Below are 27,613 nucleotides of genomic sequence, written 5' to 3'. Positions count from 1 at the left end.
GCCGTTGATTCTGGTGATCGTATGAAGGCACGGTAGGATTAATTCTCCCCTTGGATTGGCTGTATTTCCGGGACTGGTTCTGGTTACTGGCAGCTGCCGTGCACTCCCGCTGTGGGTGCTTATCTGTGACTGTTTCTATTTACCGGCAGCTGCCGTGCACACCCGCTGTGGGTGTGTATTACTTCCTGGAGTGTCTTTAAGACTCATAACAGCGCGTATGTTTCTGCATGCACATTGGTGAACCTATTGCTGATTATCCCACGGTCAGAGGGAGCCTTGACAGGTTGAAGGCTGGTTTGGGATACTTTCAGTTCTTTCGTTTTCAGAGCAATTCTGACAATAAGAGTTGCTCACATCCAGGACTATGGTTCCACTACAGTAAGGGCTGAAGAAGCATTCAGCAGGCAATGTACTGTGGGCTAAGGTGCAAGATACAGAAAGGATTCTCGGGTGACTTTTAACCAGAGACATTCTTGTGGATATTTGAGGATTAATTATTGTTCTTCTATTTTCTTCGCAATTACAACAGGGGTTTATGAGCTTCGCCTGGCAGGCTATTTACCATTTGCCCTCTGTTGAAGCCTTAACAGTATTTACATTTGGTACGTGTATGTCTTGCATATGTTTAAGAAGCCAATGTGATTCGGAGTCAACTGTTAACGTTAAGGTTCTTGTGTTGTAGATCAGAACTACATGTCCTACTTTTCCGATTGCCAGGCAAAACCAACCTTTTCCCTTTTCAAGGTAAATGAGACTTCAGAGACATGTAAATAATAGGTTGTACACTGTGTTATTTGCTTGTACCTATTATTCAGTTGAGGTTTGTCCTTTGCTCATAGTGCCTTGTTCTCATTTCAGCTTCCTCTCCCTGCTGCTCCCTTCCTACCCTTCCTGATATCCCTCGCTTGACCACTTCTGTGAGTCTGTTTTCATTCAGACCCAGGGGCTGTTGAGAGGTGGACCCCTTTATAGCATCGCACGATCCTGAGGACACCGGGACCTGACAGAAGGCTTCCGCTGCCCCGCCCACCCCCCCCCGCCGTCACTTATTCACGGCCGCAGGCCGTGACTTCAAACGGTTCCGCTGCCCCGCCCCCTGCTTCACGGCCATCTGTTCCCCAGCACCTCCCCTCTCTCTCCCCTAATTATTCACTGCTGGCCGGCCGGCACATCTAGTTTTCCACGGCTTTCGACTTGAAAGGAAACCTCGCACACCAAGCCTCACACACCAACATTTGTCTTTATCTACTCCCGATATGCTTGTTCCCTCCCCTCCCCCCCCCGGCTCTTTTATCTACTTGTTTGTCTTCCTGTCTCATTGTCCCTCGGTCTGTTTGTGTTTCCCTCCATCTCACTGATTCATTTGTTTGTCTTTTTGTATATTCTTAGTATCCGGTTACCTCTGTCCCAGGGTCATCTCGTCTCCTGCGTTCTTGCTTGCCTATCACTTTTGCCTTCATCTCAAAGCCCCGTATCAGTGCCCTGCCCTGTGTACCCGTCAGGATCCATGTCTCCCTGTCCTAGTGAAAGGGCTCAAATGCTTCCTAGTAAAGCTTCATTGTTGAGATGTGCAGTCTGTGCAGCAGCAAAGAGCAAGTACATCGGAGCTGAAGGGAAAGGTGTTCACTCCAGTGTGCGCCTCGAAGACCAGCTCGGCCTCTCCCACGAGCAAGAGGAGTGTCTTATATAGGTTACGTCAAGGTGAGTGAACACGGGATCCGGTATGTACACGCAGGTGTCACGGTGATGTTTACACGTGTCACAGCTGCTTGGCAGTTCCATATGACGTGGGAGGTGACTTGTCAAAAGCAGTTTCAAGACCACGTTATTTGAAAGTGCGGCTGTCAACAAGATATGCTGTCGAGCAACACAAACATTTATTATTCAACAGCATCCTTCAGTGGCCCTCATGCGCGAGAATGGTAGCGGGTGCGCGGAAAACATTCCTAATCACAGAGGAGCCGCAAGGTGGCCGAGAAAAACTGCACAATAACTTTTTGAAGGGATCTCTTGGGGGAAAGCAAGAAACACGTCGAATTACACATAAAAACAGTGGAGAGGGTGTTTGTGCAATGCCAACAATGAGCAGAGGGTTGAAATTAGAAACTAGTTTTTTAAAGCAGCCGCTCTTAATCCTAAACAAAGGCGGCCACAGGACCCACCCAGCTCTATTTTTACATTATTCACATTTTTTAAGCAGTGCGGCAGCGGCCCCTAATCACCAACAAGAGAGGCCGGGCCATTATTTCAGTGTTTACATTTGCTTTGCATTGTCTCCCTATACATAGTGGGCATCATCACATGAAATGTTTCATTTCTGTGGTGCAAACATATGGGCAGCCATCTCCCTCGAAACAAGCGCTACACACCTTGCGGCAGTGGCCCCTAATCACCAACAAGAGAGGCCGGGCCATTATTTCAGTGTTTACATTTGCTTTGCATTGTCTCCCTATACATAGTGGGCATCATCACATGAAATGTTTCATTTCTGTGGTGCAAACATATGGGCAGCCATCTCCCTCGAAACAAGCGCTACACACCTGCCGCTTTATATATATATTTTACATTGGCAGCCCACCTTCAAGCTTTAAAGTCGGCTACTCTCTTGCTGTGCTCTCCCAGTTCGCTTTTAGCCCTCCCAGTGCAAATCTTGTATTCCCCCCCACACCCTTTCTCTGCGCATCGAGTGAGGCACCATCCACGTCCTTATTTGGAGGGGGAACGTTTAGAGCCTTTTCTACAGGTCAATGGCCTGCAGTTGAAGAACACCATGGTATCCCAGAGGTAATACTGGAGGAGAGAAGGAAATACGAATGGGAGAGGAGCAGTTCTTTGAGGACTTTTGAAAGGTAGAATTCCAATCTTGCTTTGCTATTCGTTGCTCTTTATGGTTTTGTCACAACAAAATCCTTGCATGCAATATTTAAAAAAAATACATTGATGAATGTTTTCATTAGCTAATACCGCATTGCACTTATATCTTATGAATAATTGCCTAGTTTGTGTCCTTCTGCCATCTGTTTCAATCGTTTTTTGTGTCCTTCTGCCCTTTGTATCCCTCGTTTATTGTGTCCTTCTGCCCTCTGTTTAAATCGTTTTTTGTGTCCTTCTGCCCTTTGTATCCCTCGTTTTTTGTGTCCTTCTGCCCTCTGTTTCAATAGTTTTTTGTGTCCTTCTGCCCTTTCTATCCCTCGTTTTTGTGTCCTTCTGCCCTCTGTTTCAATCGTTTTCCCCTTGTTTTTCGTGCCCTTCTGCCCTCTGTATCCCTCGTTTTTTGTGTCCTTCTGCCCTCTGTTTCAATCGTTTTTTGTGTCCTTCTGCCCTTTGTATCCCTCGTTTTTTGTGCTTCTGCCCTCTGTTTCAAACGGTTTTTGTGTCCTTCTGCCCTTTGTATCCCTCGTTTTTGTGTCCTTCTGACCTCTGTTTCAATCGTTTTTTGTGTCCTTCTGCCCTTTGTATCCCTCGTTTTTTTGTACTTCTGCCCTCTGTATCCCTCGTTTTTGGTGTCCTTTTGCCCTCTGGCCTGCAAACTATCCCTCCCCCCTCCTGCCCTGCCCACAAAACTACCCCGACCCCAGCCCCCCTACCCTGAGCCCTGAACTCTATTCTCTACATCCCTAAACTACCCCGCCCTGCCTCGACTTCGTAAACTGTCCCTTCTCTGTCTGCTTTGAGCCCTACAACTTAAGCCTAGGCCCAAATGGATGGATGGGTGGATTTTTTGGGTAAAGTTTTACTTAATGCGATTTTATATAGCGTGAACTTTACCCGAAGGTGTCAAAGCGCTTTACATAAGAACCAGTTGCAAAACATAAGGACTTTTGATTACCTGCGTTTGATAAAAGATACAAATATAAAAAATGTTTAAATGTCTTCACGCAAAGAAGACAAAGAAGAGACTGTTGATTATAGTTATCTCTATATACATGCGCGCTCACTCACAACCCATATGCCTGCTCCCCCTCCCCATCTGCGAGCCTGAACATTCATTCATTCATCCACCCACCCATCGATGCATACACCCATCTATGCATCCATCCATACAGTCATCCGCCCATCCATGCATACACCCATGCATCCACCCATCCACCATCCATTCACCCACCCATCCATGCATCCATCCATGCATGCATCTATCCATCCGCAATGCATCCATTCATCCGCCATGCATTCAAGCACCCATCCATGCATGCATTCATCCATACACTCATCCATCCAGCAACTATCCACTCCACACCACCACATTATCACTCAGCACCACCACAGCATCACTCAGCACCACCACAGCATCACTCAGCACCACCACAGCATCACTCGGCACCACCACAGCACCACCACAGCATCGCTCAGCACAACTCAGCACCACCACAGCATCACTCAGCACCACCACAGCACCACCCCACCATCACTCAGCGTCACCCCAGCATCACTCAGCGCCACTCCAGCATCACTCAGCACCACCACAGCACCACTAAGCACCACCACAGCACCACTCAGCGCCACCACAGCATCACTCAGCGCCACCACAGCATCACTCAGCGCCACCCCAGCATCACTCAGCGCCACTCCAGCATCACTCAGCGCCACCCCAGATTCACTCAGCGCCACCCCAGATTCACTCAGCGCCACCCCAGCATCACTCAGCGCCACCCCAGCATCACTCAGCGCCACCTCAGCATCACTCAGCGCAACCCCAGCATCACTCAGCACCACCACAGCATCACTCAGCGCCACTCCAGCATCAATCTGCGCAACCATTCAACAACAACTGGTTCAAATATGTTCTCTCAATGTATCAAGTTTTATTACAAATGTCACAAAAAGATGTTAATATTTCACTTCTGTTCTTGGATTTTCGTCACAATAAAATACACTGAACATAATCTTCACAAAAGTTATTTACAAAAGTTTAAGCTATTGCCATTATAAATTACAATCACTTTTATTTAAGTATTAATTATTTTAAAAAATTGAAAGCCATTGTTATTTGTAATATCAATACATCTAAGTCACGTAAATACAACATATGTTGCATTACAAATGCTATAGGTGTCACATTTGCAAAAGTTAACACTATTGGCATTATAAATGACAAAGTTATTAATTTCGCTATTTTCAAAACAAAATCATAAATAAAAAAATTGTCATTTACAATACTAATTCCTCTAACTTTACTAATGCGAGACCTATTGCATTGCAAATGCTTGTTTTTTTACACATACCAAGCGCAGGAGCGCATTGTTACTTCCTCCTGTTTTCACACCATGGTGAGCGCAGGAGCGCATCACCACTATCCTCTTGCCATATACCTAGTGCAGGAGCGCATTGTTACTATCTCTTGTTTTCACACCACGATAAGCGCAGGAGCGCATCACAAATTTCCTTTTCTTTGCCATGTATCGAAAGCAGGAGCCCCCTGTTACTTTATTCCCTTTCACGGTGAGCGCAGGAGCGGCCAACAATGTAACCACTGTTTAAGGAACCCCCTGTTACTCTGAGACTGTGGTTTCCTGTGCTAGTGTGCTACTTGTCTTCTCCTGGTACCTGGGTGGTAGGCGCCCATGCCGGAGGTTCCTTAAATCATGACTTCCTTCAGGTGACTGTCATTCTTTTTCTACCATCTTCTCGATGAATGCATGGGTATGTGTGTATACCGGTTGAGGCAGTAAGTGACAGATTGTTGGCTATCCTTCCAGACTCCAGGTCAGGAAAGCCAATAAACTCCTCGGAGGGTCCATTATCGTTTCGCCACACCTTCAGGCACGTCCCTTCCCAGGATTCCTTCCCACGGTCTTCACCACGCCCCAGCCAGGTACTGATTAAGGTAGGACAAGGGAGCAGTGGGAGACGGTGGAGGTTATTCATATCATCCCTGCGAGACTACTCTACAGGCAGACGGTAAGGCTTTTGGGGTCCTTGACAGAATCAGAAGCCCAAGTATATTGTCTCGCCCGGGTGACATGAGCAACCAAGATATTACCCTGGAGGACATAGCTGCTATGTTGACCTGCATACAACCCGAGAACCAGAGTTTACGGCAGGATGTCACTACCGTACAAGGTCAGTTGGCCTCCGGTCAGACACCCACGGTTAGGCCCAAGCAGAAAGATGTATTACAACCACCTACGTTCAACCCTTGGGGGTCCTCGTCCCAGGCACTGGGTTCCGTCCCTCCTATCCAGGTACTAGCTCCTCATCCTGTCCAGTTAGCAGCCCCGGAGCGCTTTTATGGGGACAGCAGCAAATATAGTAGATTCCTTAAACATTGCCATCAGCACTTTATGGCTCGTGATTTGGCCTTCCCAGATGATGCATCAAAGGTTGCATTCATTCTCTCATATCTGGGCGGAGACGCAGCCCAGGGGTCCATAGCTTTAGTGGAAACCGATGACCTTAGCTGTATAACTTACTCATTGTCAAAGAAACATTGCTTAGAATGTTTGTCCGACACACGCTGATACAAGCAGCCGATAACACACTCCTCAGCCTCAAGCAAGGCAACACAGACCTCTTGCATTACATTACCTCGTTCAATAGGCTGGTCATCAAAGCCAAATGGCCTGAAACCAAGATGGTGTCTGTGTTCTACCGAGGTCTTTGTGAGGAACTGAAGAACCTTCTGTCGCAAATATTGGATCCCCCTAAAGAAATCGGTCCTTTCATAGACATGACTGTTAAAATGAATTATAGAATGCAGGAAACTAAAACTGAAAAAACCAGAGGAAACGAATCCAGAAACCCAATATCCCGGGAAAAACCCAGAACAGAGGGAGCTAGGACACAGGACGCTCCAGAGCCTATGCAAATAGGCGGCATACGTGGTCCCCTATCCAAGGCTGAAAAAGAAAACCGGCTTAGACAAAACCAGTCCTTATATTGTGGCAAAAGCGGTAATTTCGTCAAGGATTGCCCTGTTAAACCAAGTAAACCAAATAGACCCAGTGTCCTTCCCGTATCACGTGGTGAGTGGTCGGAAAACGACATAACTCAGTAGGAGGAAAGGTCGGTCTACTGGGTTGTTCATCTAACTAGACCTCGGCTTTTGCCCCACAAGAACGTAACCAACAAGTGGGTATCTCGGTAACTATACAAGCACAAAAATGCCAATCATGGTACGTGATGGCTATCATTGATTCAGGAGCTACGGGGAACTTCATTGACACTCAATATATGGAGAACTTCGGGATTCCAGCAATAACCAAGATCAAACCAGAAACAGTAAAGGCCGTGGATGGCACAGACTTAACCTCAGGACTAATCTGATACCAAACAGACTCATGAAGATGACATGTGGGACGGAACATAAGGAATCCATTGCGTTTGATGTCATAGACGCGCCCTAGTTTAAACAGATTTTGGGTCTTCCTGGGCTCGTGAAACATAATCCCCACATCGATTGGGTAACCAGACTACTGAACCTTGATTCTCAATATTGCAATCATACCTGTTACCCAAAACATGGGGACACCAAAATACGGGTAGTACAAACCACACTCTTCCTCTCACAGGGATGGGTGCTGTCACACAGGAAGACGTACCAGACGTGTACACCGACCTGGCGTCTGTGTTCGATACACAAAAGGCCAACACCCTACCTCCACATCGCAGTTTTGACTGCAGGATAGATCTGTTGCCAGGATCCACGCTGCCTTGTTGTCGTGTATATTCCCTCACTGAAAAGGAAAGTACCTATCTGCGTAACTACCTGGATGAATAACTGCAAAATGGATTCATATGCCACTCCAAATCGCCTGTTTCTTCAGCACTCTTCTTCATTGTAATTGTAAAATAGTTTTTATAGAGCGCATGCTATCGCTCCACAGAGCATCTTGGCGCTGTAAAAACCGTAGCCTAGAATGGTGGGCCGGAAATACTACTCACATCAATTTCAAAGTACCTGAAGGTTTATTTGAGCCTAGACTAACTGTTTACTAGCCGTGTCTGGTAGATTAAAAATCCAGGTTTTCAGGGCTTTCCTGAATTCGATTTCAGTGGGGATTTGCCGTAGGCTTTGTGGGAGTTTATTCCAGGCTTTAGTACCAAGGACGGCAAGAGATCTTCCTCCTTTGGTGGCTAGTCTAAATCTGGGGACTGTTAGGAGACACATGTCTGATGACCTCAAGTTCCGACTTGGTATGTACGGCTTGAACCGTGGGAGCAGATATTTAGGCCCTTTTTTGTGGTATGCTCTAAAAGTAATTACCAGTATCTTAAAGAGCATTCGCTTGTGTATGGGGAGCCAGTGTAACTGTTTTAAGGCAGCAGAAGCAGAAGATCTCCTTGGAAGATTAAGCACCAGGCATGCAGCAGCATTTTGGACAACCTGCAACCTGTGCAGGGTAGATCTATTCACTCCTGCATATATGCTGTTGCAGTAGTCTAAACGTGATGAAATTAGTGCCACTGCAACTGTCTTCTTTGCTTCCAAAGGGATGAAGTTGAAAAACTTTCGAAGACCACGTATGATGTTGAAACACGATCCTGCCACTGCATTCACTTGTTGTTTAAAACAGAGTTTTTCATCAAATCTGACTCCCAGGTTACGTGCGGATAGTACTGTTTTTGGCGGGATTTCCTCATTAGGGGGCCACCATAGCTGGGGGGAGAACAGATTTTGGGGACCCACAGGGAGAATTTCAGTCTTGCCCGTGTTGCATTTCAGATGGTTAGTCTTCATCCAGTTAAAGGTAGCGGTGAGGCACTTTCCAAGATTCTCCTCCGCTCTTGTAGATTTGCTGTCTAAGACTAAGATGAGCTGAGTATCATCTGCGTATGATACTGTATTGATGTTAAATGATGTTATTAGCTCAACTAGAGGTGTCATATATAGATTAAACAGCACCGCGCTTGGGGAAAAAGGGGGGATATCTGTGAAGCTGCATCGATTATAGAGCTATAAACAAAATCACTGTCAAGAATCTATATCCTTTGCCCTTGATTTCCAACCTCTTGGATCAAGTGAAGAACGCTACGATCTATACCAAACTAGACCTCAGGGGGGCCTATGATCTGGTAAGAGTCCAGAAGGGGGAAGAATGGAAGACACCATTCCGGACCCGGTACGGCCTCTTCGAGTACCAAGTTATGCCCTTTAGGCTCTGTAACGCCCCTGCAGCCTTCCAATACTTCATCGATGAGGTGCTGCAGGAATACATAGCTCAGCATTGTGTGGTATACATCAACGATATCTTGATCTATTCCCCGAATGTTCCAGACCATATCCAACACGTCTGTAACATCCTCAAGAAGTTACAGCAACATGGCCTGTACGTAAAGCTGGAAAAAAAGCATATTTCACACTACTGAGGTGGAGTTTCTGGGACACATTTTGACCCCCGCAGGAATCCAAATGGATGCTAGAAAAGTAGAATCCGTGTTACAATGGCCTTCCCCGGGTTCCCTGAAACAGGTCCAATAATTACTAGGCTTCGCCAACTATTACGGGCGCTTCATCATAGGGTTTTCAGACATCATCACTCCCATCACACGTTTGTTGTGAAAAGGAACTAAGTTTGAGTGGAACCCTGGAGCCGAGAAGGCCTTTCTCGATCTGAAAACCAGATTCAACAGTGCCCCCATTCTGATACACCGCGATCCGGAACAGCCCTTCATTGTAGAAGCTGACGCCTCACAAGACGCCTTGGGAGGAGTGCTATCCCAAAGAGACACCAAATCAAACATTTTGCATCCCGTAGCATACTATTCCCGGAAACTACAACCCGTGGAACGGAACAACACAGTTTCCGATCGGGAATTTCTAGCTATCAAGGCGGCCTTTGAGGAATGGCGTCATTACTTAAAGGATGCCAGACATCCTGTCACCATCTATACGGACCATCGGAACCTGCAATTAATCCGCTCAGCCAGGACTCTTACTGTTCGTTAGCTACGATGGACACTGTTCTTCAACGAATACGATTTTATGATCACATACCGGCCTGGTAAAGAAAACACCAAAGCAGATGCCCTGTTAAGACTACGGGAGAATGGTGAACGAGCTGACAAGTCAACACCGCCTTCCATTTTACCAGAATGGTGTTTTCAGGGAGCGATCCTTTCCTCCTCCTTCCTGACTTAGTTGCAAGATGATCTCAAGGCAAAGAAACCAGATGACTTGATCGGAGATCTGACAGGAATCATTACCCGTGGTGGACTCCTCTGTTATGTTATGTTAAAAATGTTTTATAAAGTGGTTGGCTTCATGGCGCTAGATCTAGGAGGTGCTAGTGCTGAATCGGTAACAGTTATTCATAGGCCTGGGTGTACAGCCAGTTTTTGAGAGATTTTCTAAATTTCAGTAACTCGGAACTAGACCTGATTGCCAAGAGGATGGAATTCCACAATCTGGGCGCTAACGTTGCAAACCTACTTCCCCCTTGTCGCTTCAGCTTAAAGGTAAGGACTGCCAGAAGTTGGAGGTGAGCCGAGCGAAGGTTACGTGAGGGGGAGTACTGTGTGATCAGGCTGTCTATGAATCCAGGACCCTTGCCTTGCAGGGACTTAAACACAAGACACCCAACCTTGAAGGCGCAACATTGAGGAATGGGAAGCCAATGCAGCTTCCTAAGAAGGGGAGAGGCATGATGCCACTTGGGATGCCGATAAATCAGTCTGGCTGCTTGGTTCTGGACCATCTGTAACCGTTTTGTGAGCCCAAGTTGTAGGCCAAGGTAAATAGCATTAGAGTAATCTAGGTGGGAAAGAACCATGGCTATCACAACATGTGTCAGAGCCGCTTGGTTAAATAATCTGCTTATTTTCCTAATCCTACGCAGCTGAAAAAAGCAGGAAGAGATCACTGAGCCTACATGAGTTTTCAGGGGTAGATCGTTAGATATTGTAACACCAAGGCTCTTGGCCGATGCAGAGGGGGTAGGAGAGGGTCCTAGTTCAATTGGCTAATAGTGTGGGCCCCAAAATTCTGGATCCAACCTGTCAAGACTAGTTCAGTCTTCCCTGGATTTAATATTAGATGATTACAATCTATCCAGTGAGATATAAACTGCATCGTGGACTGGAAATGAGAGACAGATTGGGGCGAGTTGTCAATCGTAAAGAGCAGTTCATCAGCATAGTTGAAAGTGGCCACTTTCCTTTAGAGACCTGATCAGTGGGAGAAGGTAGAGATTGAACAAGTGTGGGGAAAGCAAGGAGCCCTGTTGCACCCCACATGTGGATTTTAGCTTGGGGGCCATAAACTGGCCCAGACGGATTGCCTGGAAACCGTTTTCCAGAAACGAGCAGATCCAATCAAGAGCTGCGCCCTGAATGGCAGCATCCCTGACACCGTCCACCAAGATCCAGTGTTAAAGGAGGGCGATAGGTCTAAAAACACCAGGGCCTGGGGAGTGCCTCTGTCGGCCTTCTCCCGTAGGGAGTCCAGTACAGCTGTGATTACTGACTCCGTGGAATGGGCAGGGCAGAAACCCGCTTGGTGTGGGTCGAGGAAATTTGTTTGGTCCATATGGTTGTACAGACATTTTAGAATATGAGTGATGGGCAAGGTGCACAGCTGTAGGTTTTCACTGTAGATTCGAGAAAAAGTTCCAATGGGATGTTAACAAAGGTTGGGTGCTCCTGTAGGTAACGTGTCCGTCCGACCACGTTATCAAACTAATGAAAAACACAAGCATACATGACTTATGAATGCATCCCTGATTCAGGGCACACCTTAGGTTCTTCACACAAGACTCCTTTTAGGAATAAATCAATGGTGTAATTTATTCATTTTTCAAATGTTCATATGGATATTTCACGTCATATCATATGGAAGATTTCAACAGTATTATAGCATTATAAGATCCATGACATTCTTTAAACGCTCCGATGCATTTCGGGCTCCTGAGCCCCTTTTCCAGGAGCTCTACAAGTCAAAATAAGATATAGCCAATAACTATTGTATACAAGTAAACACATCAGTAAACATAACAATCAGCAATAATGAGGTGAACGCATGCGAAGGTTACGAGTGAAATGGTGAACAAAAAACCAGGAGTGAACGAAGTGTGACCAGTGAGCGCGTACGGCGATGTGAAGGTAACTGTGGTCGCTACACTTACGCGTGCAGATATCAGGAAGTTCAACTGCTGTGAGAAAAAAGATGAAATGCAACTAGTTAATTTAGCGTTCATCCCAAGGTAAAGTCTCACAGATGCGAGATCAAACGGTGACATAGCGGTATAAAAACCGACTTACTTTATGAGTAGAATGGGTGCAGGATCTCGTTTCGACGTTTGGGCTTCAAACGGGTATAAGACCGTGTCACGAAGTGTGGATTTCAAATGCGATATCGCGGGTATAAGTCATGTGATGGGGTGGGAGGGGAACAGACGTGGTGGGGTCACGTGGGTTATAGAAATAAAAATGGACTAAAAAAATAAATAAACAGCAGCCATCTTAGGACCAGAGAAAAGTGCGAGTGAACAGTGAACAATAAAGTTGTATTATAAACAAAGACATAAAATATCTGGTCAGTTGAATAATGTATATACATAACAGGCAACATCAAAAGGATATAACATCAAGAAGCCACCAAGATTAGTGGTTTAAATGAAGCAGCTAAATTCAGTCCTATCATTAAGCCCAAAATGCTTAATAGCTTGAAGGCGGTAAATCCACTATATTTCACGTTGCAGCAGGCTTTTATTATTGTCTTTACCCTCTCTTTTTTCAATGATTTCAAGTACCAAGTATTTCAATTGAGCAATATTGTGTGATTGTTCCATAAAATGTGCAGCAATGTTCGATTTTTCATTCCTGGTCCGAATATTCAATTTATGTTCATTCAGTCGAATTTTTATTTTTCTTTCGGTTTTTCCTATGTAGATCTTTCCACATGGACACTATAATAAGTATATCAAATTAGATGAATCACATGTAGCATTGACATTAAGCTTAATGTTATGACCCTTCATAGGGTGGGTGATAGAATTGCCTTTAATGACATTATTACAGCTATTGCAGTTCATACAAAGGCAGGTGCCTCTTGATTCCCCCCGTTTAGATGGTTCTTTGGATAGTATCTCCTTTATGTTGTTATCGCGTGTGTATGCAAAAATGGGTGGAGATTTAAACAAGTTATTGAATTCAGGTTCTGACGTGAGAATAGGCCAATGTTTAAAAAAAAAATTTTTGTATGTAGCACTCAGTGTAGAAAATTTTGATACAAGTACCATCCTGGTATCTTTGGGGTTAGTTGTTCTTGTAAGTGCTTTTTCTCTCGAGATCATTGCTACTCGGTTTTCAGCTTGTTCTATGATGTCCTGGGGATAGCCCCTTTCTAAGAACCTAGTACCCATTTCTTTAATGCGTTTTACACTAAACTCAACATTGGATGTAATGCGTTTGGCGCGTAACATCTGGGAGTATGGTAGGTGACGTTTCAAGGAGCCCTGGTGGAAGCTAGAAAAATACAATGTATTATTGCGGTCTGTTTCTTAGCGGAATAGGTCTGTTTCAAAGCCTGTGGTAGTTTTAGAAATAAGTACGTCCAAAAATGTGATTGACTCTTCACTTATTTCCCAAGTGAGTTGGATTCTATCATCTTTAGTGTTCAGTTCTGTCAGCATTTGTTGTAAATGTTCTTTTGTGTCCTTCCATATGAAAAATAAATCATCAATATATCTGACGAATAGTTTCAAATTATTTGACCAATCAGGGTTTCCATAAATGTGGGTTTCTTCGCATACATTCATGTAGATATTCGCATATGTGGGCGCTGCGCAATTGCCCATGGACATCCCGAATAGTTGCATATACCATACTGTCTTATATTCAAAATAGCTGTGGTATAAAGTAAACATCATCAGTTCCATAAGGAATTGTTGCATTGAAGTATCAATCTCGCTATTCAGAATAGCCTCCTCAATTGCGCCAAAGCCCCCCCATGGGGGATAGACGTATATAAAGATTTTACGTCTGCTGTACAGAGAATCAAGTTTTCTCCTTCTTGTAGGGAGACTTCAGAAAGCTCAATAAGAAATTCCGTGGTGTCTTTTACGTAACTTCTCATTAATTTCACTAATGGCTGAAGGTACCTGTCGAGGAATTTCCCCACTGGTTCATGTAGGGAACCCCTGGTGGATACAATCGGTCTAAATGGGGGTCTTCAATGCTTTTATGAATTTTAGGAGTCATATGTATCGATGGGCTTTTTGGATGTTCTAACAATAAGTATTTCTTAGTCTTTTCATCAATGATTCCTGATTCATGGGCTTTCATGAGTATTTAATTCAGAGTGGTTTTAAATTGAATAGTAGGATTGGTATCTAATTTCATGTATGTTTCCAAATTAGAGATATGTTCGTGCATTTTTCTTTGGTACATTTTGGTGTTTAAAATCACCAGCGCTCCACCTTTGTCGGCTTTAAGACACTTGATGTCTTTGTTGTTAGCAGTTTTTTTAAGAGTATCTTGGTCTTTTTGAGTAATGTTTTTGGTGATTTTTTTGTTGTAATTGATTTTCATGAGGTCTTGTTTAACTAAAGTTTCAAACATGTCGATACATTTGTGGCTACAGGGCGCTTGGTATGAGCTTGGAGGGCGTAGGCCCAACAGTAGATCAGGTTTTTTGTCTGTGGTAAGTGGTAAAACATTATCAAAAAAATGGCGTAGTCACAATTTCCTTGTACATTTAAAGGTGCTGACTTCCAATTCCAATGAGTTAGTTTGTGTAGTCGGAATGAATGATGTACCTTTTGTAGCAATTTCATTTCATGTGGTGTTAGAGTGGTATCAGAAATATTAATAACTAGGTGTTCTTCTTTTTGTTGTCTTTTTTCATGATCGTGCTTCTTGTGTTGGGGTAGCCTTTCTCTTTTTCTTTTTCCCCTACGGGGTCTCCTCTGTCGTTCTGGCCTTCCTCTAAAAAAGGTTCAGAAGTAGATGGACTGCTATCTCTAGGTGTGGGTTTCTCACTGATGTTTTTAGATGTTCGAAGTGCAGTAGTAAATGGACCCGTTTTTGTTGTTTGACGGCTGGATGATTCACTTCCCGAAGAGGACGTGTCAGTTTGCTGACTGTATGACCTGTTCCTATGTCTCTGAGCGTACACTTCCGCCCAGGTGTAGACTTCTCCCAGTTTGTAGTCCAGGGTATCACTCCTGAACTTTCTGATTTTCCTGTCATTAATTTCTCTGGTGTGTTGATCCAGTTGTATTTTGATATCTTCTAGGATTGTAGACCATTCTTCTGGTGAAGCAGTATTTTCTAATTATTTTTCGATGTCTTTAATTTCATTGTTGAGGTCCACTAATATGTTAGACAATTCTTCTACTATGAGTAGAATGAGATCTAAACTACACTTATTGAGAATGGCGTTCCATTTTTCTTGGAATATTTTAGAATTCTTGCACAATGATTGTTTTAGCGCTATCCTTAATCCACGGGGAATTCTTAATGCTCGGTGATACTTGATGAGGGTATTGGCGTGTAATTTCTGATTGATTTGGCGTTTTGATAGATACAAGAGTTGTCTGATGCATTGTTCTTTTGTGCAGCCTGAAGTTTCTTGGACTATATCTTCATTGATAAGAGCGTATATGCGCTCAGTTTCTTCGTTGCCATAGGCAAGGGTACTGGCTCAGGCTTCCGTAGTTTTAGAGATTTCATCGTATTGCATTTTAGCTACGTGAGCGTGCTACCTGCCTCCAGGGCAGTAAAACGTAATACTAGAATATGAGTGATGGGCAAGGTGCACAGCTGTAGGTTTTCACTGTAGATTCGAGAAAAAGTTCCAATGGGATGTTAACAAAGGTTGGGTGCTCCTGCAGGTAACGTGTCCGTCCGACCACGTTATCAAACTAATGAAAAACACAAGCATACATGACTTATGAATGCATCCCTGATTCAGGGCACACCTTAGGTTCTTCACACAAGACTCCTTTTAGGAATAAATCAATGGTGTAATTTATTCATTTTTCAAATGTTCATATGGATATTTCACGTCATATCATATGGAAGATTTCAACAGTATTATAGCATTATAAGATCCATGACATTCTTTAAACGCTCCGATGCATTTCGGTCTCCTCAGCCCTTTTTCCAGAAGCTCTACAAGTCAAAATAAGATATAGCCAATAACTATTGTATACAAGTAAACACATCAGTAAACAAAACAATCAGCAATAATGAGGTGAACGCATGCTAACGTTACGAGTGAAATGGTGAACAAAAAACCAGGAGTGAACGAAGTGTGACCAGTGAGCGCGTACGGCGATGTGAAGGTAACTGTGGTCGCTACACTTGCAGCTTTCTTAAACGCTTGACACCATCTGGAGAAGAAACCTACTGCACTCCAACACTAAGAGGATGCCACAGTTACTTATAAGAACCCGTGCCTAGTTCTGGGTGCCGTTAAAAAAACCAGCCCCACATTTGTAGGATGGACCCAATAGCTTGGAGGGAAGAAATGTTGGAAGGGGACCGCAAACAGCAGAGAAATCCATTGATGTCTGACTCAAGGTAAAGAAAATTGAGCAGCATTCAAAACAGTGTCCCAAAAATGTAGAAAGTTCACTAGGTTAATACCCTTGGTGACGAAACCAGTGTTGTATCTATATGCCAGGTGACATTGCGAGATATACACTTAGGGGCAGATTTACAAGCCCCTTGCGCCGCTTTTGCGTCACTTTTAACATGGGAAAAGTGACGCAAAAGTGGCGCAAGGGGCTTGTAAACCAGCCCCTTAGTCGGTTGAGCATTTGCTGCAGAAATAACTGTGTAACCTGCGGGGCAGACACTCCAATGCATGAAGGTCCTACCTCCCAGTCTTAGAATGATGAAAAAAATGAAAACCACTGAGGCACGATCAACTCATATTTACGGTGCATGGATACACAAGTGACCAGACCAGGCCTTTAAACACTACATAAAAAAGTTACCCTTGTTGTTCTAAAATGGATAACAAACAGTCTATCCTCTCCCACCAGCCTGCAGCTGCAATACTCAGTTGGCTTAAATATGAAGCTCTATGCGTGCATGTTATCTCCATATGGAACACACCAAGGAGGGGGAACTGTGTAACAATCTGATGGAGGATCTTGACCTCTCTTTGGCGTTGTCTTTTAAAGACCCGTTGTATCGTTTTGATACCCCAACTTTTAAGGGACATGGTAGGGGTACCTTTATAGACCATATACTGGCCTCTCGGACGATGCAAAATTTTTTAGACTCTTTTTGCATTGTCTCGAGCGTGTTCAGTGACCATAATCCCTTAACAATCTGCTTGAAATGTCCCTGGGCAAAGAAGGGAAATAAGACCACTACTCAAGGTAGCCTGGGAACAACTGATGGCAGGAGGAGGTTAAAGTGGTCACTGGAATCTGCAGATACCCTCTACAAAACTATTGTTGAGAGTTGTACAGAGGAGATTAAAGTTTGCATGATTAAGGGGGATGACCCCAGGCTAGTACTAGAATCTTATCAAAATGTGTCGGAGAAGGTGTCAGCGCTTCTTACTGTCCCTAATAAAAATCAGGCTAAAACAGGTCCGAAGTGGTTCAGCCATGACTGCACCAAAGCTGCACGCAATCTAAGGATTGCTTTGTCAGCCTCACCGAGGAACCGGGAGGAGGTGAAGGCCTGCAGGAGAGAATATAAGGCTATTACCATCGCCCGTAAGGAGCTCCTCAGGAAGGAGGCTTGGCAGGAATTACTTGATCCCTCCACCCTGAAGAGCAGCACCAAGTTCTGGGCATTGGTTAAAAAACCTTTTTTAACCGATGACCCCTGTAATGAACTTGCTTGCTGCATATCTAAAGCAGAATGGGAAAGCCACTTCAAAAGCCTGTACTTTCTAGAGGGTGCTGGTACTAGTGCTCCTGCCCCACTTCTGGGGAGCAGTAATATAACATTTGAAATAAGCGAGGTTCGGGTTGCCATCTTGGGTCTTACAGCCAATAAAGCACCAGGTCCCGATGGAATTCCGCCGGACCTTTATAAATATGATCCAGCTTTCTGGGCTCCAATTCTGGCTGCTGTATTTAATGCTGCGGCCAGGGTAGGCTGTCCGGAAACGTGGGGATTATCAACTATAGTCCCTATCTTCAAGAAAGGCGACAGGGGAAGTCCTCTTTGTTATCGACCAATATCCCTTATCGATTCACTGGTTAAAATTATGGGGAGAGTTTTACTTCAACGTCTAGTAAGCTGGGCGACCGATAATAACATTATGTCAACTTGCCAATATGGTTTCTGTGAAGGCCGCTCTACCATAACTCAGTGCCTTAATTTGTTTCTTATTTTGAATAAATATACTGTTGTTCAAAAAGGAGTAATTCACTTAGCCTTCATGGATCTGTCATCAGCCTTCGACTGTGTCAACAGGGGGAGGCTATGGCAGACCATGAGGGACAAAGGCGTGGACATGGGGATTGTGGATTTCCTTGCGGACCTACATAATGATACAAAAGCCAATGTGAGGTTCTCAGCGAATGGGGAAACCACAGGCAAGTTTAGCACCAACAAAGGAGTACGGCAGGGTTGTATTCTGGCCCCATTTCTTTTTAATTTTTATATAAACGACCTAGAGTCTGCATTGCAAGAGATAAAATCAGATTGTCCAAGAGCAGGAGAGAGGGGCATTCCCCTGCTTCTATACGCGGATGACGCAGTTTTAATATCACGAACAGAGAAGGGTCTTCAAGCACTGCTGAATGCTTTTAATAATTTTATGTCTGACAGGGATCTCATGGTCAACAATTCGAAATCCTACATTATGCATGTTGGCCGTCAACCAAAAAAGAAGTTTGTTTTTAAATTAAATGATGTTGTGATCCCTGTTACCAATACATTTTCATATTTGGGTGTTTTATTTGATACTAAGCTCAACTGGGCTCCACATCTGGCCAGAAAGAAGGGTGAAATGACCAGAGTGAATGCCTCGATTTTTAATTTTGCCAGTAAATTGGGGAAAAAGCCGATGGTTGCCATGATGCAACTATATAGTGCTAAATCCATATCCACCGCAGTATATGGCAGTGAGATATGGGGCTATACAAATGGTGAACAAATACAAATAGCCGAAAATAACTTCTTAAAGCGCTTGCTGTGTGTCCCAGGTAGTACACCAAACTTAGCTGTACATGAAGAGCTTGGCTGTCAGTATGTCTCAGACATTGTCGGTCTGAAACCACTGTTATGCTGGATTAAATTATGGTTAAGCCAGGATATACCCTTAACCCACCAGATACTGGAAGATCTTGTTTCAATGGATTATGCCATGTGTGTACCCTGGCTCAAATATCTGAAGTCCCAATTTTTGAAGCTTGGGCGCCCAAATTTGTTTGAAAACCCGGGGGATATAGTCAAGGGTGATGTTGCAGTAATTAAGAGGGCCTTTTTTATGAATCGTAGTGCCCTAAGAGATGAAGTGGAGCTCATGAAACCAAATGTCAGAAAGTACATTATGTTGAGAACATGTGACACTATGGAAATGTACTTAACAGGCTCCTTCACCTCCCATGACAAGTTTCTGCTGACCCGATTTAGATTCAACATCTTCCACCACATTTTAATTAGACCAAAGTTGGACACTTTTAAAAATTCGGCAGCACCCTGTGGCTGCGACGGGAAGTCTCCACAGGACATGCTGCATTTTATATTTTTATGCACATTTTATGAATATCCCCGCAGGCGGTATCTTGTTACTCTTTTAAGAAAATTAAATTTTAAACAAATCAGACCCGCTCTTGTATATTTACAGCTATTGCATTCTGACTGTGTTCTCCAGGTGTTAGAATATTTAAAATTATCTGTGAGAATAAGAAAATGCTTAGATGAATAACTGTGATTTTCTGCCTGAAGTACCTTTTTGCACTATTGCTTATGGGCTCGACTTGCACTTGCACTTTGTCTGTACCGATCTTGTTTACTCACTCTGTCAAGAAACTTATATGTCTTATGCACTTATTTTATATTGTCTATGTAATTTTGTGATGCTTTTTCTTTTTAAATGAAATGTATAATGTATCGTACTTTTATGGATTGCAATATATCCGAAATAAAGTCTTTTTGATGATGATGATGATGAAGCTCTATCATAATTATTAATTTTCACGTCACCAGGGGAATTCAGATGGCTCTCCTCCTTCGTACCCTCCGCAGCAGTTTCCATGGCAACGATAAACCCAATTTAAGGCTGCCTCCGCAGGCTGATGCGCTAATTACCTGGGATGGCTGATAAGCACCGAAGAGAGCACAGTATCTGGGCTTCCAGCCACCCTCTTCGTTGAGCACCGGACAGATGACCCCGAGAGCGGAAAACATGAAAAACAAAAATATCTCATTTTGCTCAGGGTTCCTGGACCCCACCAAAATAATAAAGCACGGCACGGCTCAGTCACAACTTGCAGACGAGGACATGGTGACCAACTAGAGACCACACGCTTAACGCCTCCTTATGAGTATTTCCCTGTCTCGAATAGAGAGCTGAAATAAATAACGCACACATCGGTTCTTCCTACAGGGAAAATCACCAAATGTTGTTAGAGGTGTTTTTTTTCCCGCAGGCTACCTTGGCAGATGTTTTTAAAAATGCCGCTTGGACTTCTGGAACATCCGCATTCGGCTACATGGTACAATTCACATGGTTACTCTCTCTTGTTTTTTTCCTTCTTTTCTAAAATTTTCTTTTACAGTATTACATAATGCGAAATTGGTCCATGGGCATTGGAGGCTTTCAGGAGAGCCAAACAATTTACGCGGACTCAACGTTACACATTGTAAACAATTGGATTATAATTTGGGGGAGGAGTGAATTCCCACCTCAAGTTAAAATCACAAACCCTAGTCAGGAGCAACCCTCGAAGTCAGTAAATTAACCTTAGCACAACCGCTTGGCACAGAGCTGACAGGGTTAATTTAGGGAAATATGTAAAGTATTTGTGCACTACCAAAACAGTAATAAAGTTGAAATGCTCAGTAATGAAAATCCCAAACTGAATTAGAAAAATTGAGTAAAATGTAATAAACAAAATAGCACCAAATGAGAACAAGCATTTGCAACGCAATAGGTCTTGCATTAGGAAAGTTTGAGCTATTGGTATTGTAAATGACAAATATTCTATTTATGTGTTGGTTTTGAAAATAGTGAAATTAATAGCTTTGTCATTTACAATGCCAATAGTTATAACTTTTGCAAATGTAATGCAATTTGTTGTATTTACGTGACTTAGATGTATTGATATTACAAATAACAATGGCTTTTAATTTTTTTTTAATAATAAATACTCAAATAAAAGTTATTGTAATTTATAATGGCAATAGCTTAAACTTTTGTAAATAACTTTTGTGAAGATTATGTTCAGTGTATTTTATTGTGACGAAAATCCAAGAACAGAAGTGAAATATTAACATCTTTTTGGTGACATTTGTAATAAAGCTTGAAACATTGAGAGAACATATTTGAACCAGTTGTTGTTGAATGGTTGCACAGATTGATGCTGTGGTAGCGCGTAGTGATGTTGTGGTGCCCCCGAGTGATGCTGTGGTGGTGCTGAGTGATGCTGTGGTGATGAGATAGATAGAGTGAGTGCAATAGATAGATAGAGTGAGGACGATAGATAGATAGAGGGAGGGTGATAGATAGAGGGAGGGCGATAGATAGAGGGAGGGCGATAGATAGAGGGAGGGCGATAGAGGGAGGGAGGGCGATAGATAGAGTGAGGGCGATAGATAGATAGACAGATAGATAGAGTGATGGCGATAGATAGAGTGAGTGCGATAGGTAGACAGATAGAGTGAGGGCGATCGATCGATAGATAGATAGATAGATAGATAGATAGATAGATAGATAGATAGATAGACAGATAGACAGATAGAGTGAGGGCGATAGATAGAGTGAGGGTGATAGATAGAGTGAGGGCGATAGATAGATAAAGTGAGGGCAATAGATAGACAGAGTGAGGGCGATGGATAGAGTGAGGGCGATGGATAGATACATTGATTGAGTGAGGGGTGATAGATAGATAGAGTGAGGGCGATAGATAGATAGAGTGATTGAGAGCGATAGATATAGGGAGGGTGATAGATAGATAGACGGATAGATAGATAGATCGATAGATAGCTAGACAGATAGATAGATAAATAGAGTGAGGGTGATAGAGTGAGGGCGATAGATAGATAGATAGAGTGAGGGCAATAGACAGTGTGAGGGCAATAGACAGAGTGAGGGCGATAGATAGATAGAGTGATGGGTGATAGAGTGAAGGCGATAGAGAGATAGATAGAGTGAGGGCGATCGATAGATAGATAGATAGATAGATAGATAGATAGAGTGAGGGTGACAGATAGATAGAGTGAGGGTAAAAGATAGATAAATAGATTGAGGGCGATAGATAGAGTGAGGGCAATAGACAGTGTGAGGGCAATAGACAGAGTGAGGGCAATAGACAGAGTGAGGGCGATAGATAGAGGGCGATAGATAGATAGATAGATAGAGTGAGGGCGATGGATAGAGGGAGGACGATATGTTATGTTATGTTAATATTTATTTCTTAAGCGCTCATACGCCCGTGGGCTTCATGGCGCTATCGGGGTGGAAAACACAACACAATGCTCTATAGGACACACAACACACTGCTCTATGGATAAGCCTGTCTGAATAGCCACGTCTTGAGAGAGCGTCTAAAGGTAAAAAGGTCTTCACACTGTCTTAAAGGCAGGGGTAGAGAGTTCCAGAAGGTAGCAGCTAGAAAATGGAAACAACTGCCACCCTGCCGTTTCTTCTTAAACAGAGGGACAACTAACAGATCTTTGTGAGCGGAGCGAAGGTTACGTGAGGGGGCATACTTGAATACAATTTTCCTGATGAATTTGGGACCCTTGTTCTGCAGGGCCTTAAAGATAATGCAACCTGCCTTAAACGCAACCCTTTGAGCCACAGGTAGCCAGTGTAGTTTTTGTAGGCCAGGTCTAATGGACTGCCATTTAGGTTGTTTGCAGATAAGTCTGGCCGCCTGGTTCTGAACGAGTTGCAATCTTTTGAGCTGACCCGCTGGAAGTCCCAAGTAAAGGCTGTTTGAGAAATCCAGTCGGGACAGAACAAGGGCAATAATTACCTGAATAAGTGCAGAGTATGTTAATGGTTGAGCTATTTTTTTAATCTTTCTTAGTTGAAGGAAACTTGAGGATACCACCGCCCCTACCTGACCTTTGAGTGACAGATCTTCACTAAGCGTCACCCCTAGGCTCTTGACCGTGAGGGATTTGGTGGGTGGATCCCCCACGGTCAGGTGGCCAGAGGTGGGTGCCCCAGCTGAGTTCACTTTTCCCGGGCAAGATCAATTCTGTTTTGCCCGGGTTCAGTTTAAGGACAGAGAGGATCCCTGAGGGATCCCGCAGGTGGACGGGGTTCTGGGAGCCGTGAAGGTCCCCAGTCTCACTGATTGCATGCGTCCAGCAATGAAGGAGGTTAGCCAACTCAAAGCGGAGCCTCTGAGGCCGGCCTGCTCGACACAGTTGACAAGAATGGAATAGTCAACCGTGTCGAACGCGGCCGACAGGTCAAGGAGCACAAGGGCCTGATGGACATCCTTATACGCATTAGATCTAAGAGTGTTTTGAACTGCAAGAATCACGGTCTCTGTAGAATGACATGGACGGAAGCCTGCCTGCTTCGTCTCCAGATATGCAGAAGTTTCGATGAAATTCAACAGGCAGCAAGAGACATGGGCTTCCAAGAGTTTTGACAAGTAGGGCAAGAGGGAGATTGGCCTATAATTAGTCAAATCATGTGGATCAATACCGGGTTTCTTTATCAGGGGGATTAGCAGTGCGTTCTTAAAACTGCTGGGTACCTTGCCCTGCAAAAGTGACTCATTTAGGAAAGAGAGGATGCCTTGTGGGATAGCTAAGCCTAACTCTCTGAAAATGTGAGGTGGACAGATATCATCGGGTGATCCAGACTTAACACGGGAAAGGAGTTCTGAAAAGGTTTTTATATCGATAAGAGGAAGGGTATCTAATGTAATGGGATTGTAAAAGATGTCATCCAGTGGGACCGGGGTAAGGGAGTTGTTTATGCTCTGTTTTATAGTGATGATTTTGTCTATAAAGAAATTGTTTAGAGATTCACACAGCTTTTGTGTGGGGGTTACAAGAGGGACTGTTCTGTCGCTATTACAAAGGTAATTTACTATGTTGAACACATCTTTTGATTTGTTCTGAGAGTTTAACATTTTTGCAGAGAAGTAATCAGTTTTATGTTTGAGAATGGTTTTTGGTTTTTTCGAGCAGAACAGTAGATCTCTTTATCTTGTGGCAAGTATTTAGTTCTCCACGTCCTTTCTTTTTGACGTATCTCGAGCTTTAGCTTCTTCAGTTCTGGGGTGAACCATTTATGGGCATCATTAGCGCACAAACGGGAAAAGCTCACCAGGGGTGCGTGCATATCCGCAGCCTGTCGGAGCCATTGTGAGAGCGTCTCCTCCATGGTCCTGCTTATGACCTGCAGCGCTTGAAGTAGCTGCTGGCAAATGGAATCAAAGCGGCCGGTGGCTTTGATGTTCTTGGCTTGTCTTGCTTTGTGGGAGGGGGAGCAAAGTCCTGTGCACGCGCTTGGGTCACATGAACTGAACTGTGTGTTGTACTCCCTGCTTCCTTCCTGCCACACTTACCCACGGAAATGTATAAAGACAAACGTAATGAAGTGAGTGGCAACTTCTTCAAACCTTACACTCTGGTTACATACTATCATAAATTATTTCCCCTTGTGGAAGTTCATAGGTTTTAAAAAACTCAATTGTAACAAGTCCAAGCGCCCGACGGATTGTGTCCGATACCAGACAGGTCGAAGAAGTGCAGTGAAAAGCTGGGAACTGGCACTTGCGATCATTAAAACAGCTTAATGGTAGGTCCTCCAAACTGGTGTCCGCAGCGGTGTGCAGTAAGGAATCCAGAGCTGTCCCAGTTTAAGGAAAAGCCACACACTGGCGAGCTGACTGGCAGATAAAGCAGGCCACATCGGGGTCATTCATTGGCTTTAGAACAAAGAGCCGAGTTGTGGCGAAACGCGATGTTACTTAGTGAGCTGCTGAAGATGGAATGAAGGCAAACAAATGAAGGCCAAGAACCGGCTGGGTACCGAGCTGCGGCAGCCCAGAGCATTGGGAGATGTAAGCAGTATCCCGCCTCTGCTCGTCGAGAGCCCCTGTAGTGACACAAAGTTGCTGCGCTGTGAAAGAACCGCACAAGAGGGCCGGGCCATGCATCGCGCAGACAGCAGCAAAAGAGGGATGTGAGTGACGGCTCTTATGGTGGGATAGTTGGGAGTCGGTCTCTCAAGCAACAAAACCCAATGTGGTATTTGGACATCTCGGGGGCCCAAAATGTACAGCAAGCATAGACAGCAATGTGTGTCAGGAGCGTTTGGGATGAGGTAAGCATTGGAAGGATTTGAGAATGCATGCCAAAAAGCGTAAAACAAAATAAAGAGTATTAGAGCGTAAATAAGTACAAATAAAAGGCGCAATGCATAGGCAGAGAGGAGCCAGTAAAAAAAATGCGCTGCAAACTTAAAAGTGAACTCGAACGACCATATGGAGAGGGAAAGAGTGGGCTGCCTGCAACTCGAGGAAGCATATGGAGAGGGAGGGGGTGGCCTGCATACCAAGTGTAATGTGTGTGGCAACAGAGAGAGAGTGTGGCGCGTGCTGGAGAGGGAGGGGGGGTGGGCTGCCTGGTCACTTTAATGCGTTTAGTAACAGAGGGAGAGCGCGGCGCGAGATGGAGAGGGAGGAGGTGGGCTGCCTGGGCAGTTTAATGCAAGTGGCAACAGAGAGAGAGCGCGGCGCGCAAGCACAAAGTGTCTGAGAGCAAATGAAAGCTCTCAAAAAAATGTGCGTGGTTGTGGCAGCTGGTGACAATGTGCGTGATTGTGTCCACATGAACTGTACGTGACCTGCACTTGGTAGAGAATTCGAGCAGCCTACTATATACTCCCTATTAATCCCTGCGGGATAGAATAGGTGAGACCTAAAAATCCAATAAGGGAACAAAATATATCAATGTTTAAAGTTTTATTTAGGAATAACTAGTAGCAGCTGGCAGGGAACTGGTATTGAGGGGCAGGAGTTGGCATGGGGCAGGGGAAAACAAAAACAAAACACTTATCTCCTCATAGCCGCCGTGACCACCTCTCCGCCGTCGTGTCTCCTTCTCCGGCAAGTCCTGGAAGCAGGAAGCACCCAGGCTCCCCAAAACCAACCACAACGCTACAATTCAGCACTGTGATTGGTCTGAGTGCCGTGCTTCAGCGCCAAGGCGGGAAATGGGAGCGTGTGCATGTTCCACACCAGGCTGTGTTTAACAGCCTGGTGAGGAACATGCAAAGTGCGCATGACTGTTTGGCCGGTCCAAGTCGGCCGGCCAAACCGTCACGAGTACTTGGAGTATGCAAACCGCTCCTCCTCCTGTGCCATCAGCCCAGCCTCGCCCCGAACCAGCCCAGAATCTTAGAAAAATGAAATGATAATAACTACATTATTATGACTTTATGTTTCCTGCTCTGAGAGCAATGGGGTGACGCTCTTCCTCCTTAGTGTAGTAGTCGCCCCTGATAATAACGCCAAGAAGCATAGCCTGTGATAGTCAATGGTCATGGTAGAGTGGGACCAAGGCACAGTTTGACACTGACCACGATGGAGCCTGAGTTGGATACATAAACCAGTTTTGTCCTGGTCAAAAATTTCACCTTCTGAATTTTGTCCTTTAAGTCCCAGTCCCAGAACACGTATAAATCCCCATCATTCAGGACGTTTAGGGAGGCACTTAGGGACTCAGAGGGTGTCAGGTAGAGGTCAACAGCAGGGTCCAGATGCCACTGATCAGCACAGCAGTTGTAAGAATGGACCCTTGTAGCTTGTTGTTTTCCTGTAGCTTGACCAGGAAGTCAGCCTTATGACCCTTGGAGACCACTTCTTTGTCCTGGGTATAAGTGGGAGAAGGTCCAGTCCTTCAGGGCACCTCTCAGGCTATAGACAGCCGGTCCAGGCCTCTTCTGTTCTTCTTTAGGTCCATGAGTGTTCTGAATAGGGTTCAAAGAGATTTCACATTTATGCCTGGCACGTGATAGTGGATGAGAATGACTCCTAGACACACCCTGATCCAATGGCGTAAAAGTTCCAATGCCAACGCTACCCACTTTGGGCATTTTCAAGATGGAAAAAGTGTTCAGCCTAACTAAAATTGGGCTGTGAGGGCTGGAGGTTTGTGGAAAGTGCACTATGGTAATCCTGGTGTCCTCCCATACGTAACAATAAAATCCAATTTGAGGCAGCCACTGTACCCACAATAAAGCCAGAGACAGAAGTCTGATAGACTAAAACTATGGTTTTCCAGCAACCAACAGTGGATCCCCAAGAATAGCTTTGGCATCCTGTTTCCTTTCAAGTGTGCCCCTGTGTTATATTTAAAAAACAGAGACCGAAGTCTTGTGGGACAAAGCAGGTCCTTCAGCAACCAGACAGTAGATACACAAGAATTACCTTGCTATCCTGTTCTCTGCCTTTCAAATGCACCACAAGGTGTTATATAATTGTAATTGCATTTTTATAGTGCTTACTACTCCTGACAAGAAATTGAAGCACATTACATCGGGCAGCACACTGATCCGGAA

This window comes from Lissotriton vulgaris, unplaced genomic scaffold, assembly GCF_964263255.1.
Source record: "Lissotriton vulgaris unplaced genomic scaffold, aLisVul1.2 SCAFFOLD_828, whole genome shotgun sequence".
NCBI lineage: Eukaryota > Metazoa > Chordata > Amphibia > Caudata > Salamandridae > Lissotriton > Lissotriton vulgaris.
The sequence above is the reverse complement of the archived record's forward strand: the minus strand, read 5'-3'. Positions refer to the sequence as shown.